Here is an 8,909-nt window from a genome sequence, read left to right as displayed (position 1 = left end):
TTGCTCTTAGAGGCGAAAACCTCTTCCTATTTGATTGCGTGCGTGAAGACAAGAAACTCAATTGTGTCAAATTACCATGTACTTCAGGTAAATACTGCTCACTTTGATTTCGTCTCGACGGGCGATAGATTGTTGTCGAAGTCCAGTACTCGTCGCTTTTGAGATTCATGCCTAGTTTATCCAACTGACTTTCCATTATTGCGCTCATTTTACTCCCCCCTCTCCATCAGTGCTCCTTTTCGCGGGTATTTAAAGCTACTCAGCTTCACGGAAATGAAAGAAGTCGAAACAAGGATGCGAGATCCGGGATTCGAACTCAGGACCTCTATCACCAAGGCCGCGCACTAACCGACTTGGAATCAATGGAATCCCCTAGTCATAGCGTTAAATTCACGTCAGCTATTGTAAAACGTCATCTTACTTACCTTTAAAACAATCTGTGGTTTCCAGTCAACCTGTACATGTATATGAGCTAGACCCACGAAGCCTTCAAAATGTGTTACCGAGTTGGTTAATACACAGGACGAAATGCCAAGAATCCGCAGACTGAAAGGTTGCGGAAACACGTGACAACGTTGCGGAAACACGACGGTTAACACGTGTTTCCGGTAGCGGTAGCTTGAATAATGAGTGAACATGGCTAAAATAAACTGGCTTGAATGATTGATCCAACTGGCTAGAATGATCTAATTGGCTAGAATAATCTAACTGGCTGTCTGATTTGGGCCAACCAGATCAAATGATACAACTGTCTCATTTGGCTCAATTGGATCTAATGACACAACTGTCTCATTTGGCCCAATTGGATCTTATGACACAACTGTCTCAGTTGGCTCAACTTGATCAAATCATACTGTCTCATTTGCCCTAACTAGCTCAAATCACAAAAATGTCTCATTTGGCCTAACCGGCTCAATTCACACAACTACCTACTGTCTCATTTTGGCGCAACTGGCGCAAATCACACAACTGTCTCATTTTGCTCAACTGGATTAAATGACAAAATGTGCCATTTGGCCCAACCAGTTCAAATCACGCAACTGTGTCATTTGGCCTAACCGACTCAAACCACATGCACACGTACATGTACAGCTGTCTTATTTGGCCCAACCAGCTCGGATCACACGAATGTCCCATTTGGTATAACAACCTCAAATTAACACAAATGTCTCATTTGGCCCAGACTCCTCATACCACATTATATTTGTCATTTTACGAAGTGTGAGGTGAGGTACTTCCTGCGGCTGCAGCTGTAGTTCGTCCCTACTGGTTAAAAGGTTAAGATTAGTTATTGTTAAAAGAACCATCTCCCGTTTGTGTTTTGCCAGAGATGTAGAAAACAACTGCAAATCCGTTTGCAGAAACATGACGGAAACGAACAACGGCGGAAATCTGCAGGCTTAAAAATGACGGAAACGTGATTTGGCATTTCCGTCCCGGAAACGTGACGGAATCACATAGACTTGAATTTTCACGTTTCCACAAGACGTAAACGAGTTTGACTAATGGTCGTGGGTCGTGGGTCGTGGGTACAAGTCGTGGGTCGTGGGTGTGGGTGTGGGTGTGGGTACAGGTCGTGGGTGTGGGTAATATTAATAATAATAATTAGTAATATTAATATGACTATTATTAACGTGAGTTATATTTAATAGAGAACTAATAATAATAATATAACATAGTTAATATAATCTTAATAGTATTTGTTATTAATTATGGTCTAAGTTGATTTACAATTAATAATATATAAATATTATACAACCCTTCATGCTCCATACAGTCTGACTGATATTTTTGGCAAGGCATTGCTCTGGGCGAGGTCCGTTTGCTGGGACACAAATAATACCACATTTGTTTGGGATATTTTGGCCAAGCCCTGATGGGCTAGGCCATTTATTGAAAATCAGCGTGGTAACCTAGGGAATACCCAAATATAGAAGACATGATTCCAGCAAAGGTCACGGGACACACGCCATCCACAAGAAAGTAAAAATAGGGAGGGTGGGAAGGGAAAATTGAACATGAATGGACTTCGGAAAGTTTTTGGCGATGAATCCCTGAGTCGCATAAAGAGTTGCGAGTTTCATTTCAAAGAGAGCATAAACAAAATGGCCCGAAAATTAGGGCAGGAAGCAGGTGAGACTTTCAAAGAACTGTGCCAAAATCTCCTGACATGCCATTTAAAGGAAACTTATGTTGAGGTTAAGAAATCATTAGAAGAATTCATAAACGAAAAATCCGAGCGGCAATTTCTTTCATCATGGCTGAGCTGGTGGGACAACAGGAGAACATTTATCTTCGGTGCATTTGCTCCGACCAACGCGCCTCGAATGAATCAGGCTGAGGTGATCCTTCTGGATGGGCTCATAAAGATCCGTCAAACCTTTCCCTTCTCGACGCAGCTCATACGGACACTAGGGACAGTGTACTTCTCGCAGTTGAACTTAAGTCCATCTTAGGAAGAACGGAAAAAAAAATTGCACCGCCGAGAATTGGGAAGGGCAGCCCAACTTGGTGAAGAAAGGATGCGAATAGCATCGGAAAATGGTCTTTTAGTTGATCCTAATTCGGGACACCGTCCACCGGAAAACAAGACAACTCGAAAAAGAAAACAAAACAAACGTACAGATGTTCAGTCAATAGACGTTCATGCACTGCCTGGTACGAGTTCACCTAGTTTGACAACTCGAAAAAGAAAACAAAACAAACGTACAGATGTTCAGTCAACAGACGTTCATGCACTGCCTGGTACGAGTTCACCTAGTTTGCAGCAGCAGAACTTTGACAACTCGGGCTTCTCTTTAGAGCCAACGCAGCGGCCAGGTATAGCCACAGCCCAGCAAACAACACCGGCTTCCGCAAGCGCCCAGCCCAATGCTGTACAGCATTCAAATTCCAATACATTAAATCAACAAAGATGCTTACCGACCACAAGTCACCAAATGGAGCAGCCAGCAGCAATTATCATGGGGCGTTCGTATCATGGTGTTAGCCCTCAAGAAGTTCTTCATCACTATCCTACAGTGATGGCAGGCGGCCGTCCTTTTCAACAGCATGACCCTTGGAGCACAGGACAAAACTATCCGCAGCCAACATAAGCTTCGGGCGCTGAAAGTTGGCATTCAGGATATTCCCCTCACAGGTACGAGTTAGTTACACTGCCAGGCAACGTAAAAAAGTGCTATGGTTGTGGTGCGGAATTTACTGACAAGCACAGAAGTCCTCCATACAACATCGTCGTCAAGCGTGTCGACAGGCGACTTGTTCGGAGAGATGAGCGAACGGGAAATTTCCTTTTTAGTGCAGATTACAGCAATACATATTATCACCTAGATTTTGCCCACATTCAACGCAAAAATCCCTTTTTCAATGGGCAGGTGTTTATTGCTTTTGACAAGTTGAGTTCCTTTGATAATTCTCAATGCAACATTATTGAAAATTGCAATTTAAATGTCACGGTAATTTAACATTTTGTATTGGACTGGAAATGTAGACCACTTTCTCAAAATTGGAAAGAATTTCACCTAAAAAAAAATCAATCCTTTCATTCTTTTATTTTTGTTAACGTTCACTGCAAAGTACCGAGCGCCAAAAAAGTGCTCAATAAAGGTACATACGAAGAGGTATAGCCCATTATATGGAGTACACTCTCCCGTTACTGAGACACTCTGCTCTCGTTGTTGTTCGGCAGAAATATTTAGCGACATTCTTCCGTTGTGTTGTTGCTATTAAGCTTTCGCAAGCCCCTTCGAAAGGTTTTGTGACGATTTTACAGGAAAAAAAAAGTTATAAGACGGAGTCGTTATTAGCACATGATTAAAAGTACCAAATCACGTTCACATACTGTGTAAATGCTTAAAATAGGCCTAGAAATAATGTAACAGGATACTACTTTATTTCAATTGATAAGTTACATTTGAAGATATGACTGTTTAAAGTGTTCTGCAATAACTTTTCGGCCACTGACTTTGAGGTTTCCTAATCTTTAACAATAGCCATTAACGCCTTAAGTGGGTGGTTAGGTAGCTTCCTCACTTTTTGACAAACATTCTTGCCAACTTTCTTTCAACAAATAACAAATTTATAGCTGTGTAGAGCAATATTTTCTCGTAAAGGATAGGGTTAGGAACCGTAGTACTGTACAAAGTTGTGCGGGTGATGCGCCAAAGATAGAAAGACCCTACGATATTTTTGGCAAGACTATTGGATAAAAACGCCTGTCAATATCAGCTTGATTGAAATCTACCTGTCGAAGAGCCACGTTGCACACAATCTGAAATAGCTATGGCAACTCAACGAAGATAAAAGGTTTTAAATTACCTGTTAGAATGGAGAGACCTGCGGCCCATAATGATGATTAGCTACATTATAGTCACAGGTCATGTTTCTACAAGTAGTCTTGTTTTGAGACGCTAACTCGATATTTTTTTGAAAGGAAATGCGACAATAACGGTTCAAAACACGTTTCGTGAAATAAATAAATAAATAAATAAATAAAAAACAGTCATTCCGCAATTTCCATGAAAAAAAAAGGCGATTCACCGTTCACGACTATGTAACCAAATCACATTTCCCGAGAAAAAAACTAGCCATGTCACGATTAACTCTAAAAAAGGGCCTCTCACGGATCACTATAATAACAATAATTAATTAAATATAACTATTAACCATTAACTTTTAACTATTACCCACACCCACGACCCACGACTTGTACCCACGACCCACGACCCACGACCATTAGTCAAACTCGACGTAAACATAACGGAAACATGGAGTTGCATGTTTCCGCCACTTTTCAGAAATACGGAAACATGTGATTTCGTCCTGTGATACTTCGAAACCAAGGTTAAGTTTCCCCGAAATAAGTGAAATATTTGTCCACTGTATTTAAATACAATCCGGGACCTTGTTAGACACAAAAGGCTTAACGCTTGAACGCTCAGTGTTGATACGGCTTCTTCTGTTTCGGTGGCAACGTCGAAGGAAAAAAAAGGTCAAAGGAAATGGGAAAACGGCTTTTACTTCGGGTAGAAGAGCAGAGAACACATCAGTCATCACAAAGGAATGCAAATGCGAGAAATTTACTCACAAATAATTCATTTCATCGGGTTGAAGTGTGGAAGTGTGGCAGTGTGGCAGTGTGGAAGTTAACCCTAACCCTAATGTTCTATTCTATGAAGGAAAGGTGAAGTATGGCAATCCCAGTCGGAAAATGGGTAAAATTTCTCTGTTTTATTATTCCGTGTCGGTAAAAGTATTGCCCGTCACTCCCCTGCTAAGTGGTGTCTTCGTGCATAGCGTTTTCTTTGCGTATTTTGTTAGGTTTGAGGGGGCTGGGGTAATGCGTAGATTTCTATGGTGGACACAGGAGAACATTTAATTAACCTGCAATAGCGTCGAAAATCATTGTAACGCGAATGGCGTTTTAGTGGATCTTTAAACATCTACCTAATGCCGCAAAACATCTTGAACATCTTGAAGCCATTAGCGCTGATCACGCTATTATGAACACAAACAACATTGAAAAACGAAATGCAATTACAGTAAATGTCCATTGAAATTTGTCAACTGATAATCATCGAATCGGAATTGAGAATTTCTTTACCTGTCCCTTCAACATACCGTTGTCACATACACAGCAGCTGAAGAGATTCAAAAGATTTTTTTTTTTTTTTTTTTTTTTGTGATTGCTGTAATTTCTTCGTTTTTGTAAGTGCTGTAACTCCAATATGGAAATGTTAAAAAACAATAATAAAATACAAAAAAAAAAAAAAAAAGAATCGAAACCGCCGGTCCTGCTTGAACGCAACGTTTCAGTTAATACTGAAAATGATGAAAGATAACTTACTAAACCAAAGTTTGCCTCCATACAACGGGGCATCGAGTGACGAACTTTTAGAAAGACCACCTCCCACGCCAGATTACCCGGCTTTCGCACGACCAAAATCTGGAGCTTGTTTAAGCTATAATCCAGAACCAGCGCAAACCTGTGAACAAAGAGACGAAAGCCCTCCAGCGTCACAACTTGAACCAAGACACAAAACTGAAAAAAACAAGGAGCTAAATGCAGGAAACAACCTTCTAAAGGAAAGCCCGCCAAAACCTAACCACAAATGAAAGATGGAGGAAACGAACACTATTGTAACGGCAACACAAGTCAAGATAACGAAAACGGAAGAGTCTATTCTCAAACTTGAGAGACATTTAAAAAACCAAACTTGTCCGCTGCAGGGGAAGACTAAGGCAAACATCAAGCCTGACGAACTGTTCACAAAGGAAATCGTTTCCATTAAAAGAGGAGCTGAACTATATTTACTCATGTTATGAAACCCGTAAGTGACACAAATGGTGAGCCTGCGTTAGTTGTGGTTTAAACGCTGGCGATATTTATACAAATGCGTGGTTGATATGGTGGTTCTCTCTTTACGTTACTTTAAAGTTTTTCAGGACATATCTGTTTCTGTGGGAGCACGAGTTAGGCTTCCTAGATGTTTTTTACAGATTATTATGAATTTCTCAAAAAGGCACAAATTACATTCCTGTTTCTTACTAATATTATTATAGGGTCTACATTTCTTTAGCATTTTAAATTTGATGTTGAAGGGTTTATTGGTTTCTTTTAATGTCCATACATTCTTTGAGAGTTCTGTTTCATTTTTTTTGTTGGTGTGTTCGAAGGATGCTTTGTCGTTTCTGAATCGTTCTTTGAAGTTTGTTGGAAGTCCAGTTAAGACAGTGGCTTGGTAGACTACGTTTGTTTCAAGGTATTTTCCTTGAAGAGGGCATTCACCTTTTTTTTTGGAAGTTGCATTCCTTTTCAGGTCTTTGTGGTGTCGTGGACGTGTCATTGGAGAGGATTGATTTGTTGGGTGACGCGATGATTGATTTCATGTTTGGAATGCAAGAATAGCTTAACTAGAGTGTGTGTCTGTTGAAGATCTTGTGTGGTGGGTGATCATTTGGAAAGCATTTGTTTTTACGTTTGCGTTCCACGGGGGATTATACCATGTGATGTTCCTCTGGCGATTTTTCTTGCGCTTACTCGTTGATGCTTGGGTGGTAGGGTGGGATAGATTCATCGAAAGCTTGTATTCTGAAGTATTTCTCCAGACTGAAGAACAATAAAAACGTTTACTAAAAACTAACGCATTGTTAATAAGAATCAAAGTGCGGTTGTCGAAGCAGTGTTTAACGTGGTTTATCTGGCCTAATCGTGACATTCAAGGAGCGGCAGTTGCCGTGACATTCTCATTAAAAGTTAAGCTTGTATCCAGTATAACACCAAGGTCCCTGGCCTCCACTGGAGCAAGCTGTTTTCCAAGGAGCGAAAGCTGAAAAGTGCTAATCTTAGCGGCCATCTGCTTACTGTCACAAACTAGAAGCTTCGTCTTGTCAGGGTTTAACAGTAGCTAGTTTAGTGAAGAACCAGTTACGTATTCTTGTAAGGTCTTTATTTATTTCTGCCACTATACGTGATTGATCTTGAAGCTGGAAAGACAGCAGAAGCTTAGTGTCGTCCACATAGGACTGCACAGAGCAATGTTGCGGAAATGATGGTAGATAATTCATGTAAATGCTAAAGAGAAGAGTTTGCATCCACGTGATGAGACGGCCATCTTGGTGAACAAAACAATAGAGAGTGGCCCCACAAGTTTTGCATAATAATAGAGTCAAATTCCCAAAAGCCATTTTACTGCACTGTTCTGTACACCAACATAGCTGCCATGACGTCAGATGCAAACCATCAATATACTTCCCTGGGATACACCGCTAACCACTTGCAGCCGTTCTGATACAGCTGTGCCAATCGTGACAACCTGATAGCGGGAGGTTAAGTAACTGAGAAACCAATGTACGGCCGTAAAGGCGAGGCACCGACATCTTGCAGCTTGACAAGAAGAAAGTTGTAGTCTGTGCTGTCGAAGGCCTTGCTCATGTCAAGGAAATCTACCTCCGTCAAGTGTTTTTTATCAATCGTACTTAATATCATATCGGTGGTCTGAGTAACAGAGGTTTCGGTGGAGTGTTTCTCTTTGTTTCCGCTTTGTTTAGTAGATAAACGGCCGCTTGAAGTTAGGTATTCCATAAACTGATTGTGAGCCACTCTCTCGCACACTTTAGACACATCTGGCCGAAGGGATATAGGTCTATTATTGTTGGCTATTTTATGATCACCTTCAACACCTTCTTTGGGTAACTTGTTTCACCTCAGCGATTTTCCACACGTGAGTTAAGTGAGGTATTTATTGCTGCCGCAGTGAGTGAGCCTGAAGCGAAAGAACGAGGCAGCTCTCTAATAGGGAGAAGTATACAGAAACACAAGGGATTGTGGTGAAAGGCGCAAGGAATTGTGGTTTTGCGCAAATGGAGGAATTAAGATGCGCAGTATGATCATCAGAGCCAATGTCGACCCCAGAGCTCTTCTCTTGACTGAGAGAGAGAAAAGCTTTGGAGAACCCTAAAACAAACTGTCTTCTCATGTACAAGTACAAAGAAGGATTACGTTTTTGCAAACGTTGGCCGTGTAGCGCTTATATTTGAACTCACTTAACAGATTAGAGTGTAATGTGAAGTGCTAGTTTTCTAACCCATATGAACCATGTGAGAGAAAAACTCTGACCAGGGTGGGAATTGGTTTTCGTGAAGAACAATCAAAAGCGTCTGTAATTGAAATGTGAAATGTGAAATGTAAATGTGTGCTTAGTTGATAACTCCCTACGAGGGCTTTTCAGGATCAACCGGCTCAACGAGATCGGACCGAATGCACATGAAGGCGCCCCCGGCTGCCGCCATACGATCCATGTGTGATCTCGGAGCACCGCAAACCCAGCCAGATATAATTGACTGGGAGTCGATTTTGAGGAGCGAGGAAAACCGGAGTACCCGGAGAAAAACCCTCGGAGTCAGGTTGA

The 8,909-nt window shown here is 41.2% G+C and overlaps 1 protein-coding gene across 1 annotated transcript in view; it reads right to left on the bottom strand.

Moving 5' to 3' along the window:
• The window catches only part of LOC138032432 (guanylate-binding protein 6-like), a 115,970-nt gene extending 115,406 nt beyond the window's left edge, over positions 1-564 (bottom strand). Inside the window, exon 1 of the mRNA XM_068880103.1 lies at positions 426-564. The gene's annotated coding sequence lies outside the window, so the exon portion shown is untranslated. The remainder of the gene's footprint in view (positions 1-425) is intronic.
• Positions 565-8,909: the final 8,345 nt, after the last annotated feature.

The sequence above is a fragment of the Montipora capricornis genome, chromosome 14 (genome assembly GCF_036669925.1).
Source record: "Montipora capricornis isolate CH-2021 chromosome 14, ASM3666992v2, whole genome shotgun sequence".
NCBI classification, from domain to species: domain Eukaryota; kingdom Metazoa; phylum Cnidaria; class Anthozoa; order Scleractinia; family Acroporidae; genus Montipora; species Montipora capricornis.
Note: the sequence above shows the minus strand (reverse complement) of the source record. Positions and strands in the feature narration are given on the sequence as shown.